Source organism: Alexandromys fortis, unplaced genomic scaffold, assembly GCF_014885135.2.
Source record: "Alexandromys fortis isolate MF-2015 unplaced genomic scaffold, M_Fortis_MF-2015_v1.1 scaffold_8_9099976_23576923, whole genome shotgun sequence".
NCBI classification, from domain to species: Eukaryota; Metazoa; Chordata; class Mammalia; order Rodentia; family Cricetidae; genus Alexandromys; species Alexandromys fortis.
In genome coordinates, this window is record NW_026067899.1 from 2,245,228 (window position 1) to 2,268,694 (window position 23,467).

Genomic DNA, 23,467 nt, shown 5'->3' on the forward strand with positions numbered 1-23,467 from the left:
CCTAGTCTGGCTGATGTTAGTGAGCTCCCATTAGCTCAGGTAGACTGTTTCAGTGGGTGTCTTCATCATGGTCTTGACCTCTTTGCTCATATTCTCACTCCTCCCACTCTTCGACTGGACTTCAGGAGCTCACTCAGTCCAGTAAGTACTCCAATGCGGTCTCTGCCTCTGTTTGCATCAGTTGCTGGGTGAAGTTTCTATAGTGATATTTAAGATATTCATCAGTCTGACTTCAGGGTAAGGCCAGTTTGGGCCCCCTCTCCTCTATTGCTTAGGGTCTTAGCTGGGGTCATCCTTGTGGATTCCTGGGAAACAGACCACTTTTATAAAATCTTAAAAAGAGAATCCTTTTTTTTTTGTAGGTCCCAAGTAACATGTTAATGCAATTTGCCAATTATTAACAGTGTGGATCAAAAAAAAAAATAACCTGTATTTCATTTATGCAGAAACAATTTTTGCAAACTCATTATCAGTAAAAGATGACTTTCTATGAGCTTTTACCTTAGTGGCCACATTATTTAACAAGCTAGCAACCTATTTTGTTTTAGCTGTTAACACTTTTATAGAATTTAAGCATGAATTTTTAGAAAGCAACGTTAAGAGTAGAGCCAGATTTTCAGTAATGATCAACAGACAAGAGCATACCCAATAATATAGTTTAAAATCATGAATTCTGCTCTTTTAGTTACTTTACTATGAAAATTAAAACATTTAATTTAAACATTTAAACATTAATTAGACAAATAAGAGAGAACATCTCCCAAAACAGTGAATTACTAATATTTTTGAAAATTCAGATAGCATTGACTTAACACTTTATGCCCTGACCGCAATTGTTCTTACTAGAAGCTGGGCCCATTTTAAATCTTTCTTTTTCCCATGAAGGGACCATTGATAATGAGTTATTCTCACTACTGGGGAAAAATAAAAAGCATTTTCCACGAAGGGATCTTTAATATAGAGTTATTCCTGGTCGGCAGGAAAAACAACAACAACAAAAAATTTTTTAAGCAAAGTTAAACAAACAGATAAAAATATTCTAAGCTCTGGCTTTTGCTGCTCGGCTCAGGCTGCAGCAGGGAGGCCCACTGTGGGTTCTTCCTAACTCAGAAGCTGCCGCTCCACGCTGGCAGGCCGATCTGAGAGAGCTGACAGGCAGGCAGAATAGAGCTGTAGCTATCCTCAGTTCTCAGTTTCTTCTACTGGAAAAATCCTTTTGCTCTTCCTCCATTTCTACAGGGTCTTTCCTTTCCTTTAGTTTTCTCTTACTAATCCCCTCGAGTTTTCAGGCCTTGAATCGATATTTCCCCCCTTTTACAGGAAAAACCCCTTTTTCTTGATTAAGCATTTCTCCTTTTTCCTCTGAGAAATTTCCTTTTATTTCCTTTCCTTCCCTCTTCACTGTTGGGAAGATTTCCTTTTCCATTCCCTTTCTTTCCCTTTTCTCTGCTGGGAAGTTTCCTTTTTCCTTTTTTATTCTTGGTCTCCGGAGCTCTTGTATTTTGAAATGCATAGTTAACTCTTCAGCCTTTCTAATTTCTACATCTATTTCATATGATGCAGACGACTGGGCGGTGGTGGCGCCTGCTCTTAATCCCAGCACTTGGGAGGTAGAGGCAGATGAATCTCTGTGAGTTCGAAGCCAACCTGGTCACAATAGCTAGTTCCAGGACAGCTAGGACTGTTACAGAGAAACCCCGTCTTGAAAAACAAAAACAAAACAAATGAACAAAACAAACAAACAAAAACCCATCTGCTGAAGATGGAGGAGCATCATCTCAGTGTCCTGGATTCCTCTAAAACAGCATCCCCGCTGACCTGCAAAGCAACATTCTCTTCTGCTCACTGATAATTTCTCGTTTGAGTGTCTTTCCTTTCACTTTCCTGCTCTACTTCAGATACAGCTTTAAGTGACTCCTCGCTCTGCAACGGCTCCAGAGCGCTTGAAATTAAATTACATAAAGACCACAATTTTAACGGCATGGGTTCTCCTCTCGGATGAGCTCTCCTCAAAGCTCTCACAGCTTCGCTTCTGCACCTTCAGTTTCAGTTGGACACGGGACTTGCCTGAGACCGACGGCAGTGCCGCTGAGTTAGCGGCAGCAGCTCTGTAAGCCGTCTTCGCTTTGCCTTTACCAACAGGCATTTTAATAACTGTGTATCCCGTTGCTCCTGAGATGGGACGATTCCGTGACCCTGCCAACCCTGGAGTCCCTAAACCCTGAGGGCACTTCCTTCCGGGTCTTAAAGTGGCCAGCTCCTCTGACCTTCTTTAGCAGATCCTTTGTCCTTCCTTAGGATGGGCGTGATTTTTAGCGTTCGCACTCTCAGGACTGGAAAGCTAAGGCCTGAGGATTAGAAATTCAAGGCCAGCCTGGGCTATCTAGTGATACAATAAAAGAAACAATTGGAAGACCTACAAGAATTCTGCCACTATCAGAGCCGTCAATTGTATTTGAATGGTCCTGCTGTTGGCTGGAATACAAAGTATATTTGCTCTGGTGATGCTAAGACAATTCTCTTTCTGGCTATGGAGATGGTGCAGTTAGGAAAGGTGTTCCGTCATTCAAACCTGATGATCTGAGTGTTCTATTGGCAACCCACTTTGTGGAAGGAGAGAACTGACTCCCCAAATTACGTCTCTGACCCCCACATGTGACCCCCACTTGCACACAATCTCACAACTAAATAAGTAAAGTTAAAAGGAAATTCTAAAAAGAAAATTCTATCTTGATAATGTTGGGGGCTCAGGGTTTGTGCTCAAAGCAAGGTGGGGTCTTTTAAAGTAGTATAACTTCTTTTTTTCCTCACCCTTCTTCCAGTGTTGAGTTTTATTGGGAAACTTGCTTCAACACTAAAAACCAGGTGCTCATGGGAAAAGTATTTTAGAACTGCGTGCGGATGCGCAATCCGTTCTCATCAATGGTCCACTGGATTGGGGACAGGAGTGGGATAGTATCCCCCTTACGGGACTGTTTAGGCAAGGGCATGAGTCCATTCCCAGTGCACAAAATCTTACCAATTGTATATGAAGCATATTACAAAGTCAAAACACGCATTGACAGCCCCCCTTTAAGTTGGTCTTAATACTGCTGGGAATTGAAACCGAAGTCCTCTGCATGCAAGGCAAGTGCTCTTACACTGAGTCAGCTGCTCCGCCCTCCTTTTCTTTTGCTGTAGGAATTCCTACTGCCAGTAGCCTTTAAGTTACCCGCTCACTTGGCCGTGGCCTCTTATACTAGGTACTCCGATGTAAAGTGCACGTCCAGCCTCTTTTTCTGGCTCTGAGATTTGGTTGCTGTTCCCCTTTCCAGCAGAGAACTGTGATCTGGGAGTCTATGCCTGAATAAATAACCCTTTATTATTATTCTCAATTCTGAGCTAGTGTGGGATTTCTTTTAAGTGTCCTTCTTCATTCTTTTTACTTTTTGAGACAGTCAAACTGAGCTGCCCAGTCTGGCTTTGAATTCTCTCTGCCCAAGCAGAGTTGGGAACTTGCTATCTTCATATCTCAGCCTCCCAAGTGACTGAGATTATATAGCCCTTGTATTAGTCAGGGTTTTCTCTAGAGTAACAGAACTTATAGAATGGTCTCTCTCCCTCCCTCCATCCATCCATCTATCTATCTATCTATCTATCTATCTATCTATCTATACATACATACACACGCACGCACGCACACACATGCATATATGATTTATTGGAATGATTTCAGGTTGCAGTCCAGTTAAACCAGCCATGACTGGCTATGAATAGAAAGTCCAAGAACACAGTAGTTGCTCAGTCTACAAAGCTGGATTTCTCAGCTGGTCTTCGGTGTATGCTAGAATCTCAGAGAAGCAGGCTTCAGTGCTGGTGAAGGAATGGATGTGGTGGCAGGTGACGGCAAGCAGGCAAAGAGCAAAAGCTCCCTTCTTCTACGTCCTTATATAGGCTTGCAGCAGAAGAAATGTCCAGATTAAAGTGTATCTTCCTGCCTCAAGTTATACAGGGGCGTGCAAGGCCAGAAGAGAGTGTAGGATCCCTTGAACCTGGAGTTACAGGCCCCCTGGTGTGGGTGCTTAGAATCAAACTCAGGAGCTCTGTAAGGTCAGTAAGAGCTTTTAACTACTGAGCCTTCTCCTGACTGCCTGACCTCCCTCCAGATGACCTCCCTTTTCACCTATGTTTTTAACTAATCATCAGGAAACCTGTGTGGTGCACTTCATAAAACAACTCCTCAGTTTCATCTGACACAGGAGTCCACACTACAAAAGTAAAATCTCCCCCACAGCGGGAAACTATGCTTAGGTTGGATGTGTAAGGGGGTTAGTCAGGGATAGTTGGGAGTGTATCAACAATGTGTGAGCGAAAGGAAAAGCACTGGGGCAACTCAGCAAGGTGCGTGTGAATGTTTGTGTGCACACGTGTGCACGTATGTGTGCACGCATGAGCACATTCGCATGAGTCTGTGTCTGTGTGTGTATGCATGCATGAGTGTGCATGTGCACATGTGCATGAGTGTGTGTGTTTGAGTCCTGATACTCTTTTTTTTTTTTTTTAACCATGTAGGGAGATACCTCTGGAAAGAGGTCTTCAAGCTCACAACCATCTGTAACACTGCGTTCATGGTATCCCACATCCTCTTCTGGCCTCTGCAGACACAGATTCACATGCGTCTACCTACACAAAAAATAAATCATTCAAAATTTTTACAGTGGACTAGAGAGATGGCTCAGAGATCAGGAGCACTGTCTGCTCTTCCAGAGGACCCAAGTTCAATTCCCAGCAACCACATGGAGGTTCACAGCCATTTATAATGAGATCTGGTGCCCTCTTCTGGCATGCAGGCCAAACACTATATACATAATAAATAAATAAATAAATAAATAAATAAATAAATATCTTAAATTAAAAAAAAGTTACTGTAACTATTCTGGGAGGGCGATGACTGCTTTATAGTCTTCCAGGAAATACTGTCCTTTGAAGTTGTACTGCACATATTGAACCTGGGGCAGACACCTATGTGATATTAGTGTCTTGACAGGCTTTCTTCTTAACAATATTAGTGTAGTATTTGTTGGCATTCTAGCTGTGTGTGGCTGAGAGGGTCCCTGTGCTCAGGGATACTGGGAAGTAACTTGCTCCCCAAACACAGACAGGGATCCAGGCTTTTGTCCTCCCTGTGACAGCTGATGGCTCCTTTTAACACATTCCCTCCTCTGAGCAAACTGCTCCATTGTGGAAGGACCCCCGCCACCACTCTTCTCCAGGCCTCTGGATGCACGCCGGAGAGGTAAACAATCCTCCAGCTCCCAGGGTGCTTATTCAATAAAGGACACTACGGAGCTCCCAAAGAAAAACTCCCAATTTACTCCCAGGGGATGCCTGTGATCAGACTCCGACACCCTGTGGGGTTGGTTCAATGAGAATCTGCACCGTGCTCATCCTTCTGCGCTTTCTGCTTCATCTGTCCCATCCTAGAAGTGTAGGCAGACCCGGGGCTCTCCTCGTCCCTTGATGGTTGGCTGCCCCAGTTTCCCCAATGTGTGTGTGTGTGAAAGAGAGAGAGAGAGAGAGAGAGAGAGAGAGAGAGAGAGAGAGAGAGAGAGAGATTCTGTGTGTGTTTGTTCTCACTGGGGCCAGAAAAAGGTGTTGGGTCGCTGGAGTTATTAGGCAGTTGTGAACCACCGGACATGAGTATTTAGAATCACATCGGTTCTTATGGAAGAGCTGCAGGCACTCTTGACCCCTGAGCCATCTCTCTAGCCCTTTTGAGCTAACCTCATTTGATTTTTTGTGGGGGGATAGTATGAAGTGAAAAAGTTGACAGCATCTGAAACTGTATGCATGCACACCCAACACACACACACTCACACACACACACACACACACACACACACACACACACACTCTCCCTCTCTCTCTATCCTGGCTAGAAGTAGAGTAGCCATAATGGCTGATGTCCTAAAACTGGCAAACCAGAGTTGTTAAAGAGCTGAGATCCAGTCCAACTTACTTCACAGATAAAGATCTGAGTCTGACGTGTTACAGAGGGTAGCCACGACCATAGCAGCAGGAATATTAATATTTAGTCCTTCTAGGAAGCAAGTCCAGACCTCCACTGTGTTGTTTGCTTGAGGAAATAAAATTTGTGCCGGAACAACACCCAGTGGTTGTGCTGTAGATGGCTGCCTTGGTGCCTTGGTAGTGTGGTTACCACAGAGACCACAGACCACAAAACCTAAAATGTTTACTCTCTTTCCCTCTATATCACCCCCACTGTAGGCCTCCAGAGTCCTCTGCCTCCGTCTAGCAGACAGGAGCAGGCGTGGCGAAGAATGTAAGAAGCATGGGAGCATGGGGACACAGACAACACCAGGCCAGATGTTGTGGGGAGCAGAGGAAGCCTTGAATGAAGTTCTGAGTGTCTGTGCGCCGTTGGCACGGGCGTGGCCATGTCGAAAACCATGAGACCATAGCCTCAGGGCCATGAGAACTTTAGAAGCACCATTAAATGCCTCCGTGGGTTCCTGAGCACGCCAGAGCTGGAGCCCTCTCAGCTTATGTCTCTGGATCTGCCAGGCACGGCTGCCACCCATGAAGCTGGATCGCAAATCTCTTTTTGGCATCGCCAGTTCCTTAAGATCGCCTAGTGCAGAGGTGAACAAGGTAAGGAGGAACTCAGCCACCTCTCTCGGGACATCTTTTTTTCTGGAACCCCTAAGTGCGCCCCCAAATCTGTCGCTGAAGACGGTGAGTTTCGAGGCTGCTCTTTCACTGCCGCGATCATCTTAAGCTTCGCGTGCAAAGCGCATCTCCGCAGAAAATGTGCGATGACTTCATCTCTATTTTGTGACCCTAACAAACATAAAACGTAGAACGAAGCCATTTGGTATTTTCAGCCGCTGTTCAGACCCGCACTTATGCAAAGCAGTCGCGCAGGCCATCGCTGCCATTATCCTCACTTTGAGCAAATCAAAAGGAAGAAGTGGCGGGGGCGGGGATCCCTGGGAGGAAGCAGGTGTGCTGGGGGGCTCATAGGACTATGTCATCTTTTATGGGTCAGATTTACTAATCTGAGTAAGAGAGATAAACCCAAGCCAAAGCTAACTTTTAAAATGGCTGTCCAGAAGCCTCATTCCTGCTAGCTGTTTCTCACAGTGCTGGGAGGGTCTACAAAGGCTAGCAGGGGAGAAAATAAGCAACTGTTTTACCCAGCTGTGACCACTGTGAGCTATAATAATCAATTATATATATATATATTATCATGGCAAGACATGCTCACATGTGCAGTGTTGGTAGGAATGTATGGGAGTTACCAATCGCTGAGTGCATTTAAAGCCTGTTCCACAAGACAGAACTCGTACCTGATACCCTTAACTGGGACAAAAACCCATGACTATGTTATAGGTCCCAGGGAGAATCTACTTATTGGTTTCCTAAAAATTCATGTAGTAACAAAATGCCCCCTCTAAATTCTCATCATTATACCCATTTCTCAATGTGTCTTTCAACCCTTATCAGAGAATCTTCTTAAAGTGGCACACACCTTTAATTCTAGCAGAGGCAGGTGGATCTCTGTGAATTTGAGGGCAGCCTGGTCTACAGAGCAAATTCCAGGACAGTCAGAGAGACCTGTTAACACAGAGAAACCCTGTCTCGAGGGGGGAGTGAGGGGGAGAGAGAAAGAGAGAGAGAGAGAGAGAGAGAGAGAGAGAGAGAGAGTAGCACAGAAACCCACAGAGAATAAGACTGTGGAGTGCTCAAATATATCGCACACTCTTCCCCAAAGGCTCGGGGATCATTGTGGAAGCAGGGGATGAAAGACTGTGAGGGCCAGAGGTGGCGGACATCTACAGCAAAGCGGTATTTCCTGGACCTATCACTGCTGTTGCACAGAGGAGCTCACAGCAGCCACGGCAGCACACACAGACCAAGCCAGCCAAAAATCCCAGCCTGGATGTGGAAGGCCTCATGAAGTCCCAGCCCTAGCTGAGGGCTGGTCTTGAACTCACAGAGATCCCGCCTGTCTCTGTCCCTCAAGTGCTGGGACACCACCACCTGGTGAAATTGTTTTTATGACTAAAAGAACCATGAAAATTCCCAACCTATTAGAGAGTAAGTTGTGAATTCTGAACCACATAGAAAAAAAGCTTGAAAGGGGTTTTAAAATACAACTTGCTGGCCGGGCGGTGGTGGCGCACGCCTTTAATCCCAGCACTCGGGAGGCAGAGGCAGGCAGATCTCTGTGAGTTCGAGACCAGCCTGGTCTACAAGAGCTAGTTCCAGTACAGGCTCCAAAATCACAGAGAAACCCTGTCTCGAAAAACAAAACAAACAAAAACAAACAAACAAACAAACAAAAAAAGTAGTTTCTGGGCCTGTCTTTATAAGTCCATCCTGCTCCCTTCTCTCAACTATACAAACTCATTCTCAGGCTGGCTCATTCTCTTATCGCCTTGACTACTAAGCCATAGGGTTTGGGGCCACCAGNGGAATGTAACCTTGGTTCTAGGTGTGGTGGTTTGAATGAAATGCTCCCACCCTAAAGGCTCACATATTCAAATGCTTAGTCCCCAATTTATGAACTGTTTGGGAAGGATTGGGGGTGTGGCCTTGGAGGAGGTGTGTGATGAGGGTCAGGCTCTGAGGTGTCAGAAGACTATCACCATTCCCAGTCCCTCTGCCTCCCTCCCTCTCTTCCCCCTCCCTCCTACTTTCAGATCCAGATGTAAAGAAGTCTTGAGATTTCAAAAGCCCACATTAGCCCAGTGTCACCCTCTCAGTTTGCTACCAGTGGTCAGGATATAAAGCTCTCAGCTGCTGCTCCAGCAACCGCCCCTGTCTACTTCCCATCATGGTCATAATGAACCAACCCTCTGAAGCTGTAAGCAAGCCCCTAATTAAATCATTGCGTCTCTTCACAGCAACAGAACCATGACTCAGACACTAGGTACGCTCTCAGCCAACCAGGTCGGCATTCCCAGCCTTCGAAAGCTTCATTTTCAGAGGGGTTTGCTGGCTTCCACTTTCAGCCACTTGACATCTCCCCCTCCCCCTCCCCCACCAACCGAAACATAATATTTGTATTAATTATTTGGTGTGGCGCACTACGGCCGTCTGTGCGCTATGTACCGCCATACCGTTCTATGAACTGGGCAAGGGACTGGGGATTGACACAAGGACACACAGAGACAGACAGCACAGACAGAGACACAGGTCATCCTTGATGCCAGAATGCCCCAAGAAAGTCCCTTTATTGCAGACAGGGCAGCTTATATAAGGATAGCCACGCCCCAGCCAAACACACCAGAAACCACTCTCCTGCCATCAGGAACTCCAGAGGGTCTCATGCTCAGAGCAGCTGCAGGCACTCAGATCAGGGGGAAACACGTTGTTTACAAGAAATTCAGGATCTGGGGTTTCACTGCTCCCAACAATTTGGGAATTTCATACAAGGCACCCCATCATACTTGCTTCGTATTCCTCCTGGATCCACCTTCCCACCCTTGTGCACCACTCCCACCACCAACACACACATACACATGCACACAACACCGCACAGCTCATTTTGTATACTCATTAGAGCATGATCAAACTCCCAGCCGCCAGCCCCTTAAAGAAAACTGAGTCCTTCCCCACAACCCCCACCAGAAGCCATCAACCGTGAAGAGCAAGCCCTTCATCATCTGTATCACAACTTTTGAGGGCTCTTTTCATAGTTTCCTTTCTGGACTGTTTCATTTGGGGAGGGGGGGGGCAGGAAGAGGTCGGCACAGAAGCCTTCTATGTCTCTCATTTTCAGTTCTGCATCTGTAGGCATCTAAACCATTACAAAAGAAGCTAGCTTCGCGGGGCACCTCAACCTGGTTTCCAACTCACAGAAATCTTTCAAGGAGGCTTAACTAAGGAAGTGAACCATTTTCATCTTGGATATCTTGTTGTTGCTCAGGGTCAGGGTTATCGTGCAGCTGGACGGCACATGGGGTAGGGGGCAGAACCTGACAGAGCTGCTGCACGCACGCGCGCGTGCGCGCACACTGCCTTGCCCTCCCCGCCTGTACCCCAGGCATGACCATTGTGTTTGCAGCCTGAGGGCAGCACAGAGGCCCGGTGCTCCCCTCCCTGCAACAGGCTGAGCACACAAGGCCTGCGAGCCAAGCGGGCCAAGCGGTAGTACCATCCTAGTGAGTGGTAACGGGCAAAGTGAGCCAGTGGTGACTGAAGCCTGACATACTCCTTTGTCGGCAGGGGCCCTGCTCTATGTCTCTAGCTCTGCTTCTCTCTGCTGCTGAACACTGCTCTGTTCAGTCGGGTCCCATGTTCTTGTCGTCGTCGTCGTCGCCCCCGCCCGGTCCCCCCTCCCCATCCCGTCCCCCCTTGCGATGCCTCCTGACATCTCTCCCAGGAGTGATACTGGAAGTACCATGACTATAGTTATTCTAAACTATTATGCAGGTAATAAGATAAAGTCACACATCCATTAGGAACCGAGATGCTCAACACAAAAGCTGCCGATATAAAATCAGAACAGTAAACACCACGTAGTCCTAAATTAGAACTGAAAATCTCAAGGCACGCTGCATCTTAAAAGGGAAAACAATCCTGAGCTCTCTTTACTGCAAGTCTGGGCACCCAGACTGCTGTGCTGTTTGAACACAATTCTTCACCCACCTCATCCCCGCTCCCTCCCAAAAGGACCAGTACTTCTCACAAAAGTAGCTAATCTGAGCAGCAAATGATTACAGCCAGAACATCTAGTCATATAAAAGACAGGGAAGGTGTAAAAACCGCTGAGGTCATGGCTAAGAGGTTCATGCAGCGAGGTTTCCCCGGACCAAGTGGAGGGCAATTCAGGCATCAAGATGGATATCAGCTGCAATAAACTGAAGCCCGTTCAAGTCGGTTTACAATGTTACTAAACAAACACAATTTTTGGTCTTTTGATTCAAATCACACTTTCTGGGGGGAGAGGGAAGAAGCCTTCCTTCGCCTTTGCTGATGGTTACCCCTCAAAACGATGAAAACATCGATAGGAGGAAGTTCTTCTAGAGCGAGTTAAGTTCATTAATTCAAAAGAAATTATCGCGAAATAATATTGCCCTGCGCTGGGAGACACCCAGGCGTTGTGCGCCCCCTAGTGGAAGTCAACTGTTTACAGCGGGTTCTTGAAATGCAGGCAAATCTGAATCCCATACGGTAGCCACCAGTCAGCCACACCTATGGATTTCAAGTTTATTTACAAAGATAGAAAAATCTAGTGTTTTATTTTATTTTATTTTATTTTATTTTGAAAAGGTGTTGTACAGGGTGGTGTTGTGTGTCAACTTGACCCAGGCTAGAGTCACCAGAGGAAGGAGCCTCAGCTGTGGAAATGCCTCCATGAGAGCCAGCTGTAAGGCATTTTCTTATTTAATGATCAATGGGGGAGGGTCCAGCCCATGGTGGGTGGTGCGATCCTTGGGCAGATGGTCTTGGCTCTATAAAAAGGTGTCCAGCTGGTGGCTTTAATCCCAACATCTTGGAAGCGGGGCCCACATTCTAGCTGTTTCTACTTTCGAGTCAGAGGGAGTCACTTCTGCAATCTCTTTTCTTGGGTGTGTTCCCTGAGCCATGTTGGCCCCCTCTCTGGGCTAAGAGAGGACACCTTGATCCAGTATAGAACATCTTTTTTGAGACAGGGTTTCTCTGTAGAGTTTTTTTTTTTTTAGAGCCTGTCCTGGAACTAGCTCTTGTAGACCAAGCTGGCCTCGAACTCACAGAGATCTGCCTGCCTCTGCCTCCCAAGTGCTGGGATTACAGGCATGTGCCACCACCACCCAGCCCAGCATAGAACACCTTGCTGTGCTGGACCTGCTCCCCGACCATCACTACCCCATATCTGTTCAGAAGCAATGCTGGATGGGGCGCTCTCCCGGGGCTCTCCTCAGTTACCCCCCTGCGGGCAAGGCCCAACCCCTCCTGTCTAACACCTTTGCCAAGTTAGCTTTAATTTCTCCAGTCAGCACTCTGCCACCCATGATTAGCTCTTGCCGGTTGTCCTGGGTGAATTATGGACTCTCCCTTGCTCAGTATGCCTTAAAATTCTTTATTGCATTTAGTTATGTGTGTATGTGTGACACAAATAATAAAAAACCCAGAGACAGACAGTGGGGTTCAAGCTGAAGATCAGAAAAGCAAAGCAGTCAAGCCTCTAGGGAAGTCTAAATCTCTACCAAGGCTAGGTGGCTGCAGACTGAGCCCTGAGCCTCTCTCTCTTCCTGGTTTATTGTTCCCTTTAGTGCTGGGATTAAAGGTGTGCGACTCCACCTCCCCCCCCCCCCAACTGCCTGGCCTATAGTGGGTTTAGTTTTATCCGCTGATCATCAGGCAAGCTTTATTTATTAAAACAAAAATAAAATTTCACTGTCTGCGTTGTTGTGTGTGTGTGTGTGTGCGCGTGCGCTTGCACACCTGGAGCTCAGAGGACAACTGTTGGAGTCGAATCTCTCCTTCCACCGTGTTGGTTCCAGATATTGAACTCGGATTTGTCAGCCTTGCTGGCCGCAGAGTCTGGGCTCATGGCAGTGTGAGAGAACGCCCGCATGCTCTCTCCTTGGGGAACCACCAGGACCTCCGATCTAACGGCTTTATTTAAACTCAGGAACTTCCTGAACACCCCATCTCTAACTACGGTAGCTCAGTTAAGTTTCTGTTACATTGAACTAGCTACTGAAGCCACAGTACCAACTACCTTATTTTATGGGGATTCTCAGCACCTCCCCAATTAGAATCGTTCTGCTGGAGCCTCCGGCTCACTCTTGCTTGATCCAGAAAGCCCCATCCCTCTCTTTCCAAACCCCACCCTCTCAAATGAATCGCCAAGAAAGAAAAGGCTCCAAAAAGCCCAGTTCTGCATTCTTGGCAATTGCGGCAGCCCCTCCCCTGGAGTTACCAGTAGCCCAAAACCCTACATAAGTGTTCAGTGTAAAAGTGGAGACTGTTTTTTAGTTTTCCTGCCGCCCAGACCAAATAATCAAACAGAAACTATATTAATTATGACATTGTTTGACCAATAGCTTAGGTGTATTTCTAGCTTGCTCTTACATGGTAAACTAGCCCATTTCTATTAATCTGTGTAATCACCGTGAAGCTGTGGCCTACTGGTAAGGTTCCAGTGTCTTTCTTCTTCAGCAGATACATGGCATCTCCTTGACTCTGCCTTCTTTCTCCCTGAATTCAGTTTAGTTTTCTGGCCTAGCTGTATTCTGCCCTGCCATAGGCCAGAACAGCTTCTTTATTAACCAATGATAATAAAACATATTCACAGCGTGCAGAGGGGAATCCCACATCAGCTCAGCTTTGACCATACGTGGGCACAAACCCAGCAGGGACACATCTTCACCCCTATGTTACAGGGTATATAAGCTCTCTGCTTTAGTTCGACCGTGTGACTTCTCTGGCCCCAATCTCTGGGGCTGGAGGACTTACCTGGGAGTTGCTTTGCTCAAATATACTTGTTCTTTTGCTTTTTCAATTGGGCTTGATCTGGCTTACTGTATTGGTGAAGAGACCTATTATTGCATTACAGGAAATGTATTCATAATCTTGTATGGTTTGAAGGCTTCTGGTTCTTTAGCTAAAATATCCAGAAGACCTGAAGACCAGGACCCCTTGTCAGCCAAGTCATCTATGGTTGTCTTGATCTTCTGTTTCCTTCTTTCCACAGCTGTGATCAACATGTGTTGTTTATAAAGTGCCCATCCCAGGTGTTTTGTTATAATGGCACAAGCAGAATAGACGTGATCAATTTTATCTGGGAAGACTGCAAATACTAGCTTGAAGCCTTTTCCTTCTTTCTCTATCTGACAAAGATATCAACGAATGGAGACACAAGGATAAGGCATGGTTTTTAAAAAAGTATTAGGGGATGGAGAGATGGTTCAGTGGTTAAGAACACTGGTTGTTCTTCCAGAGGGCCTGAAAGATTTCCAACACCTACATGGCAGCTCACGACCACCTATGACTCTAATCCTAAGAGTTTCAATACCCTCTTCTGGCATTTCCAGACAACTGGGCACAACTTTTAGCCATGTCTAAGTAATTCGTTCTCTTTTGCTTGAGAAGCGAGGGCAAGAAGTCTGATATTTCAAAATTACATTAAAAACCAAGTTTTAGTGTGTCACACTTGGCCCTTGGGTAATTCGTGTTGTTTGAAGGGAGGAGACAGTTCCCTTCAAACAGAACCACTTAGCTGTGCCATTGCAGGGCACATCCCTCCTTCCCCAGTCTTGTGCCAGGCCTCTCCGAGATTATTTACTTACTCCGGAAAATGAAAAAAATGTCGTGGTCTGTGAACCATGAGGCTTTATTCTTAGCTTGTGTATCGTGTTGGTTTTTCTTCTTCTGCCTTTTTTTTTTCTTTTTAAGGAAAATCACAAGAATATATAAAAGTTTTTGATGAATAGAACCCTACATTTTTAGGAGAAAATGGCTGGAACAGTTTGGGGCTTGGGGCCGCCTGTTGCTCTCTGGTAAAAGCTTCCCACAGCCTTGGTTTTATTCAGCTGCGTGCTTGGTGCCAGGATTTACATGGCCGCCGTGGGGGAGACAGCTGGATTTAGCATAAGGAGGAATAACTGCTCTCTCCCTGGAGAGACACAGAAAGGATAAGCGCAGAAGGTACAGAGACAATATTATCGAGAATTATATTTCTGCTCAGTTCTTTTATTCACCCTGAATCCCTGGATTCTGTTGCAAATAACAAAAGCGAGAAACTAGTTGGCCTGGAGCCAAGGCCTGGGACTGTGGAGGAGGCTAGTCAGCCCTCACTGGCTGAAGGTTCCGCATCCTTAAATCAATCAATCAATCATAGGTTGAAAGCGTTTTTTAGACAGCATCTGTACTGAGCATGTAGGTTTCTTTTCCATTATAATTCTTTAAACAGCATCATGTAACTGTTAACACGGCATGCATATTGTATTGGGTACCCTAAGTAATGTAAGAGGGGAACAGGAACTTAGGTCAGGAACTGGGCGGGAGTCGGGGTGCGGGGATGGTGGGGAGGCCATACTAGTTAGCAATGAAGAAAATGCCGCAGGCCTGTCTGCTAGAGGCAACTCTTCAGTTGAAGGTCTCTTTTCCCAGGTGTGTCCATTTGACAACCCAGATTAACCACCCCACCCTTTCTGGAGCCCTTCATCCTTTCTCCTGGGTGAGGAGCAAGCTGTGCCATCTAAACAGAAGCAGTGAGAGACGTCACCCTAGTACTGTCCCCGATTGCAAAGGAAATGATCTTAAGGTCTTGGGTTTATGATATTTGCCATTAGATTTTGGTGATTTCCCTTTATCAGGCCTTTCAGCCTCAATTCACCATGAATTTGCAATATAAAAATGATTATTGGGTTGGATCTGGTGGCTCAAGACTATAATTCCAGCACTTGGGTGGCAGAGACTAGAGTATTGCTGGAAGGCTAGCCTGGGCTACAGATTGAGAGACTGTCTTTAAATAGGGGAAGGGGGTAAGTTTAATCAGTTGCCTTTAAAAAATCTGTTGAAATAATCCATTTTAATCAATCAGATAATATACTGAATGATGACGAATGCTGAATGGACTTTGGAATGTTAAATTAACTTTTATTAATTTTAGACAGGGTTTCACCATGTAGACCAGGCCAACCTAAAACTCACAGATACCTTCCTGCTACTGCCTCCCAAGTGCTGGGTTAAAGGCGCACATACCATGCCTATCCTGAATTAACTTTACTGTGGATATAAACCTGGCTTGGTTCTGATGAACTGAGCTTTTAATCTATTACTGGGTGAGTTTATTAATACCTTGTTTAAGATTTATTTTATGTGTGTGGGGGGGGAGAGAGAAAGGAGAGAGAGACAGAGAGAGAGAAAGAGAGAGAGAAATAGAGAGAAAGAAAGAGAGAATGGGTTTTCTCGATCTATGCACTCTATCTTGAACTCTTAGGCTCAAGAGAATCCCCCTGCCTCAGCTTTCTATGTTGCCTTAAGACTTCTAACCAAACTTGGAAGCCACTTGGAAGCCATAGGTGATCCCGCTGTCTGAAGGATTTGGGTGCAGTTTGTGCTGTCTTTTGAGTGCTGCCTTAGTCTTTGGAACTAACTAGGTCTAGTGTTTTCCTTGTGGAAAGAGTGAGAACTGTGAAGCTCCCTAGTGATGGGAGCTGAGTATTGAAGCTAATGTGCTGTGGACAGCAACTTCTAAATTACGAACAGACTTTATAGAGGTTTTAAACTCAGTCCTCAGAGGAGCCGTGGACATGGGGCTACAGAATTCCCCAGTCAAGTTGCTGCTGGTCATAAAGATCCTCTTTACCCCACTGTGTCTTTGATATATTTTACTTAATTTTCATGATTTCACCATGAAAATCTCATGTATATTTTATAGAAAAATTTCTAATAAGCTTTCATCTCTGTTGCCTTTGCAACCTGTGTCTTGTAATCATATTTTCACTAAAGTATAGATTGAAGTTGTAGTTCGCATATTGATTTTATTTGTGGCAAACTTACCCCCTCTTATTAAGTCCGTTTGGTTTTTTTGTATAATAATTTCCCGTGTGTGTCACGTGTAGATGGGTTTTTCTTTGGGCCGTTAGCTCATAATCTGACTATGGAGATCAAATGCGACAGCGGGGCCATCGGGACTGCTCGAGAAGCACAACCAGGGCTGGCATACAGTGCCGATCCGATGCGATCTGGTCAACTTAAATCTCTCTTCTCTGTTGGTTAAGGGCTTGTCTCATAGCCAGGTGGTGATGGCGCAAGCCTTTAATCCCAGCACCCAGGAGGCAGAGGCAGGCGGATCTCTGTGAGTCTGAGGCCAACCTGGTCTACAGAGCAAGTTCCAGAACGGCCAGGGCTACACAGAGAAACACTGTCTCCAAAACAAAACGACAACCCAAAGCACTTTACCTCACTGCTGCAGTCTGAATAGTTGTACCGTCTTAAAATTCTTTTGTGTGTGTACTTGTGTGTGCACGTTTGAGGAAGCCAGAGGTTGACACCAAGTGTCCTCCTCAATTACCTTTCAACCTTCTTCCCGAGACAGAGTCTCTGGCTGAACCAGGAGCTCAGCTTGTCCCAATTGTTTTTGCTACCCGCTCGGGAAGATGCAGCTGGGGTGCTTGCAGGATCTCTCTTGTCCCCTGCATTAAAACATGACTTCCCGCTAGGAGGCACTGTTTTCTCAAACCCCAGAGGTGGCTTTCCTATGGGGAGACTGTGTGCCCCTGGTATCAGCTTTTGGATCTGCCTTGTCTAGGTACAGCTAGTTCTAAGAGTGGCTGTGTCACGACAGTATTTGTTTTCCGGAGGTTAGTAACCCCCCAGCCCTGGCAGTTTTACGTAAGAGCCCGTGAGTAGAGTTTTCTGCAGGTGATAAACGGCCCCAATCTACTGTGCAACCAGACAGTCAAGAGTGAGAGACAGAAACACGGAACTACAGCCCGAATAGAAGGAGCGCAGAGGTTTGGAGCCTCATTAGAGAGTTTGGCGGACGGCGGAGTGGCAGGTGCTGATTGGCTGCCCGAGAGCTTGCTGCTACGGAGCAGATAGCTGAGAACTGCAGGTCTCAGAGAGCAAAGAAGGAACATACAGAACAAACGGTCTCTTGAACCTGAACCTGACCTCGTTGATTACAGTGCGGAAGAGGGCAGAGCCTGAAAGGGACTCGGGGAGCTGAGAGACCACGGCGATGGGAAGCAAACCCACCCCAGCAGAGAGGAAATGGAGTCCACCGGCTTTAACACCGGCTAGACTGTTCTCCTTGAAAACTTTCTGTGCCGCTGTGGTGGAAGGCCCAGGTTTCTCTTTCTTCTTGGTCAGACTGCCCTCATCTCTAACACCCGGATGCCTCGTGCTCACCCCCACTCTCCTGATTGCAAAAAGAGCTGAAGGAGGGTTCTCGTTTCCTCTTAAAAGCACAATGCAGAAGTTGCACGTATTATTCTGGCTTTCCTTCCACTGTGAAATCTTTACTTATAGGGCCACATTTTTGGGGCTTCTGAGAGATGGCTCACACTTCTAAAAATCTGAAAGGCTTCTTGTCCTTGGGCTTCCTATTTTCCTCCAGATTCAGTTTCCCAGCACCCATAAACCTGCACAGCAGACTCCTGGTTGGAAGACAGAAGAGGAAAACTATGTAGGAAATAAAGAATACCCTTTAACACAGAAGAGTTGCCACACAGTTAACTTCCGTTTATGCACCGAGAAGAAAGACGACAATCAGTGCCACCAGACAGTCCAAGTTCCAAGTGATCTGCTCTCGTGCTGAGCCCCTCCACCAGCAGCCGTTCAGTCACTGCTGGGAACCCCCCAAAAAGATTCCAGGGCAACCCTGGTTAAAGGATGTGCTCTGAGGGCCTGCAAGAACCCCCACTCTTCCCTCTATCCCGGGGGAGACTCTCCTCCTCTTAGGGTGAACTTGATCTGAGGGGGAGCAGAGAGCCAGAACTTTGGAAGAGCGGTCCCTTGGCCAGACCGGAGGAGACACTTCTCTGCACTGAGACCCTGTATGGTTTAGGACGTGGTCCAGCAGCTGCTGTTAATCTTTCCGCGCCGGTGGACTATCAAGAGCCAGCTGTCCCCATGCTTTTCTTCCTCCTCCTAGCTAAACATAAAGCTAGTCTCTAAGCACGTCCCAAGCTGAAGGCCAGCTTGCTTCTTCTGACTTGTTCTTTCTCTATAACCTTGGTGTTTACACACCCCAGTTTTCATTGTTTCGTATGTTCCAAGAGTTGACCGACCATAACATGTTTCGTGGTTCATTCCTATAACTCTCTGACCATAAACCTGTAATGTGTGCCTTTCCCACAATCATTAAAATTACTGCCAAATTCCACATTTATAATCACTGGCTTGCCTGGTAGGAAGAGGCTTCTCTTTGGATATTCTAGATGTGGATTTCCCTTGACGTGCATTTCCCGACAATGTTCACGCGCCTAATGCCCTTTTGGAATGTGGGTGTTTTGTTGTTGTTGTTTTTGTTTTTAGAGTTCGGACCCATAGTAACACCGAGTAGAGGTGCCAAGAGTCCCTGTTCACACACACACACACACACACGTTCACACACACACAGAGGGAGAGATTTTCTTTTCCCTAAAGTCTTCTGTGTGTTATAGATCATAGTATCTTCAACCCCTGAAAATCTTTTATAGTCCCCATATTTCTGCCTGGTCACATTGTCAAAAATAAAAATTTACTATGCTATACAAAGAGAAGAGAGGGGAGACTTTCGTGGTTATATACCAAATTATTGCTGTATTTTTGTTGTAATTAGCATCAATAGTTTTTAACTGAAAATTATCACACTATTTCCCCAAACCCCACCTCTCGAAGAAACAACCAAACCTAGTTCTGAAGCTAAACCTTCCCGGTGGCTGAGTAGCCAGAGGTGGCCTCTGTCGCCCTCTAAGGCCGCTGCGCTTGGCAGTCGTGGGGTTTCTGCCACCTGGTGGATGTTACTGGTAGCGCAACCAGGGAGGCCGTCCCAGGCGGAGTGAGCAGCCACGGAGAAAGGACCGCCAGTCAGTCACTTTGATAATGCTTCAGCTGAGCTCACTTATTACCTGGGAAGACCAGGAGCCTGCGCGCTTTATTATGGGTTTGTGGTGTTTATTAATCCACAACAGTATTGTTTTTGATAGACAACCTAAGATTAAGGCTAATAAAGGACTCCGGAATGTGGACTCGATAATTTTGTTGGCTTGAGAACAAAGAAGAAAGTCAGTAAATAGTACCTGGATTCTCCAGTAATTACTCCATCTTATAAATTACTGTTTTCTCCTATTCCAGCCCAGTCTGTCATTCTTGAAAGTATGATATATTAATTTTGAGCTAAGCAATATCCACAGGGAGTAATCAGAGCTGGCACCGTACAGGTGTTTCCCCAATGAAAAAGGTTACTATTGGAATTATTTATAAACGCATCAGAACGCTGAATGTTAAACCGAATGAGTTTTCGTCTGCTCATCAAAGGCAGGACTTACATCTGCAGCAAGTCACTCCCTCCGGCTGACATCCCAAAGGTCATATCCCCAGCAGGGTGAGGCCACCCTTCCTTGCTTGCTATCTTCTTAAGGAGAAACCTTTTTCCAGTTGGTTCTAATTCGATTATTACAGAACAGACAGCTCCTGTAGTGTTCACTCCCTGAGTCTCATGTTCACCATTCCTATTAACTTCTTTGCCCTTTTATTCAGACATATGTATCCGGACATAGTATAAAACATCAGGTTTTTTTTAACAAAGGGGTTTTGTTCCTTGACTAGGTCACACGTGTACGTGATGCGCCCTGGTCACTGTCCCTCCTATCTAATTCCTCTCCTGCCCCCACCAGTCCCCTCCTTCTGTCACAAAGTCCCCAACCCATTTTCATGTCTTCTTCTTTTTTTTTTTCTTTGTGACCCAACAGGCTTAACTGGACCACCCATAGGGGCATGGATATGAGCTGTGTATTAATACTTTTATTATTAAAAACATTGCTCTTACAATGTACAAAGCATCGACTCTGTGTTTAAATACACTCTGTCTGCTCATCTGCCTCCCCCACCCTACGTGCCTCTTTTCAGTGTCTCACATATCCCTGATTGGCCTGCAACTCACTATGTAGCTAAGGATGATCCAGAACTTCGTCTCTGTCTCCACGTCCTGAGAACTGGGACTGTAGGTGTGTACCCCCAGGGCCTGCTTTATACAGTCATGGGGAGCAGGTGGGCACTCTGTCCGTAGAGCTACACCCAGATCTTTCATCTCGCTCTGTAACTTGACCCCCCCCCATTTATCATTATGGTTGAGAGACACATGCATCTCCACAAGTCCTTTCTCTACAGCTTCCTGGTGTCCTTACACGGCAGCGGCTAGATCCAAAGGCTGACATCCTAATGGCCAAGAGAAGAAGGCAAAAGCTGCGTCCCCTTCTGTGGCCTTGTTTGAGAAGACGTATAGTGTCTTAGTTAGGGTTTCTATTGCTACGATGAAACACCATGGCTGTGGTGGTTTGAAAGAAAAGGGAAGCTCAAAGGGAGGTATGGCCTTGTTGGAGGAAGTGTGTCACCCTGGAGGTGGGCTTTGAGGTCTCAAGTGTGCTCAAGTCACGCCCAGTATCTCAGACCACTTCCTGTGGCCTGTTTATCAAGATGTAGGACTCTGAGTTTCAGCACCGTGCCAGTCTGCCCACCACGATGTCGTACCGTGATGATAATGGACTGAACCTCTGGAAATGTAAGACATCGGATTAAATGTTTTTCCTTGATAGGAGTTGCTATGGTCTTGGAATCTCTTCACAGCAATGGAAACCCTAGCTAAGACAATGATCAAAAAGCAAGTTGAGGAGGAAAGGGTTTATTTGGCTTATATTTCCACAGCACTGTTCGTCATCAAAAGAAGTCCAGACAGGAACTCAAACAGGGCAGGAACCCGAAGGCAGGAGCTGATGCAGATGCCATAGAGAGGTGCTACTTATTGGCTTGCTCCCCATAGCTTGCTCAGCCTGCTTTCATACAGAACGCAGGACCACCAGCCAAGGGATGGCACCACCCACAATGGGATGGGAGTCTTCCCTTACCAATCAATAATTAAGAAAATGCTCTCCCGCTGGATCTTAAGGAGGCATTTTCTCAGTTGAGGTTCTCTTCCTTCAGATAACTCTAGCTCATGTCAAGTTGATGTAAAACTAGCCAGGACATACAGTAACCACGTCTACCATGGCCAGTCTGTTGATAGCAAGACACGGAGGCCCAAGGAGTGCAGCTGGATCTGCCTTCTGTTGGGAGGACTTGTAACACCTGTGTTACGGTATAGTTTGTAATACTGTACGGTTCTCGAGCCAAGGGCCTGGAGATTAAGGAACACACAAGAGGCATGGGTCATCCGTGAAGAGAGAATGCCGAATTCAGTTTATTCAAGCTTAGAAAAAGCCTTATATACCTAACTGCTGCACAATGGAACCCCCCCCCCCCAGGCAGGTGGGAAATTCCCAGGCCCAGCGGGGGCAGAGGGAGCGCAGGAAAAAAACAGGGTGTTGTTTTGCCAAAAACTGCAAGCATCCTCAATATGAGCCCCAGGAGGAGGGGTAGACCTGTGGGCCCTACAAGGACTTACAAGAATCCTCAGCCATATTTTAAGGCCGTTACAATTATCCCACAGAAGATGAGTTTTTTACTTCTCCTCTAGCTGCAATCGCACTCACACCCACCTGAAGGCCTTTAAACAGTGCATCCCCTGCAGAATTGGAATCAGGCCCGAGGTCCAAGACCTTGACGTGGAAATCTAGAGTACTGCGGACTCACAGGCGGCCAAATAATTGAGCTTTGTCTATCTAAACAAAGGAATCGGGGGCTCCTGGGAGCCACGGAGGTGCCGCAGGCTCTGGGAGGCTGGGGAGGGACAAGAGCTGCCCTGTGATGAAGGTGGGGTCTCCCAGGCAACAGCCAGCAAAGGCATCACAGCCGATCTCTCCTTTTCAGACAAAGAGTTGGATTGGAGACCAGAAGTTTCTGTCTGCTTTTGCTACTTATGATCATAGACAGGTGTAGACTTTCCTTCCACAAAAGACCAGCTCTTCAGAGCCATGCTGTGTCTGTACGCTTTCTGAATAGGTAAAAGAAAGACCCCCAAAGGAGCATTTAGGGCGGACTTGTTTATTCTCCCCAAAGAGTTTCCTTAGATGGTGTTCTGCTCTCAGATATTTGAGATTCCAAAGTCTGAATATTCCTTTCAGTCCTAGCTGATCATAATTCATTAGAAAACTAAAACCATATGAATTGATTTCTAATCAACTCTGTTTGGCAGAATGCACACCCCTCTTTCTCTCAGAACCCCCCCCAAAGCTTCCATGGGACTCTCTTAAGGCTTGCAAGCCTCATGTGTGCTTAAAAGGTCTAATGAAGTGACCCCTTAAGCACCCCTGGGCAGTCAACAGTTAGATGATTAAGCCCTTGACTTTGCCTTTGGAGTGACCTGGCAGTGTTCTGGGTTCCGTCCTCTGGACGCTGTTTCACTGAAAGCACTGTGGGAAACCAGGCAGTACCTTCCATTCCATTCCAGAAACAAGCCCCTCAGGTAGGCCATCATTTCATTCTCCTTGCGACCACAGGCGACAATGTTGTCAAACTTTTGTTCCTCTGTTCCTGTCCCAATAACATTTTCCTCAGGAATTCCTGACTAATAAGTCAAGAACAGCAAGACCGGAGAGATGGCTCAGCAGTTAAGAGCACCTGTTGCTCACTTCCCAGCACCCACAGCAAGTGGTGCCCTACTCCAGTTCTAGGGAATCTGGCTCCCTCTCCTGACTACTGTGGGTACTGCACGCACAGGGCACATGTGCAACCACTCAGGCACATACAATAAATATACAACAGCAACAACAATAATAAAGAGGAATGATGCTTTCACTAACATTTCTCTGAAGACCTCCCAGCCAGTCCTGAAGTCACTGCCGCATTTTCAATTTTCGTTAGAGCTAAAATAATTCAAAAC

At 46.3% G+C, this 23,467-nt stretch overlaps 1 long non-coding RNA gene across 3 annotated transcripts in view; it reads left to right on the top strand.

Moving 5' to 3' along the window:
• LOC126488601 (uncharacterized) overlaps positions 1-23,467 on the top strand; it is a 67,455-nt gene that overhangs the window by 23,826 nt on the left and 20,162 nt on the right. For 2 of the 3 annotated variants that reach the window (XR_007588754.1, XR_007588756.1), the window contains exon 3: positions 6,268-6,651. This is a non-coding gene — a long non-coding RNA (uncharacterized lncRNA). Of the gene's footprint in view, positions 1-6,267; positions 6,652-13,690; positions 14,913-23,467 lie in introns of those variants that run through there. The other variant, XR_007588755.1, reaches the window with a different exon arrangement.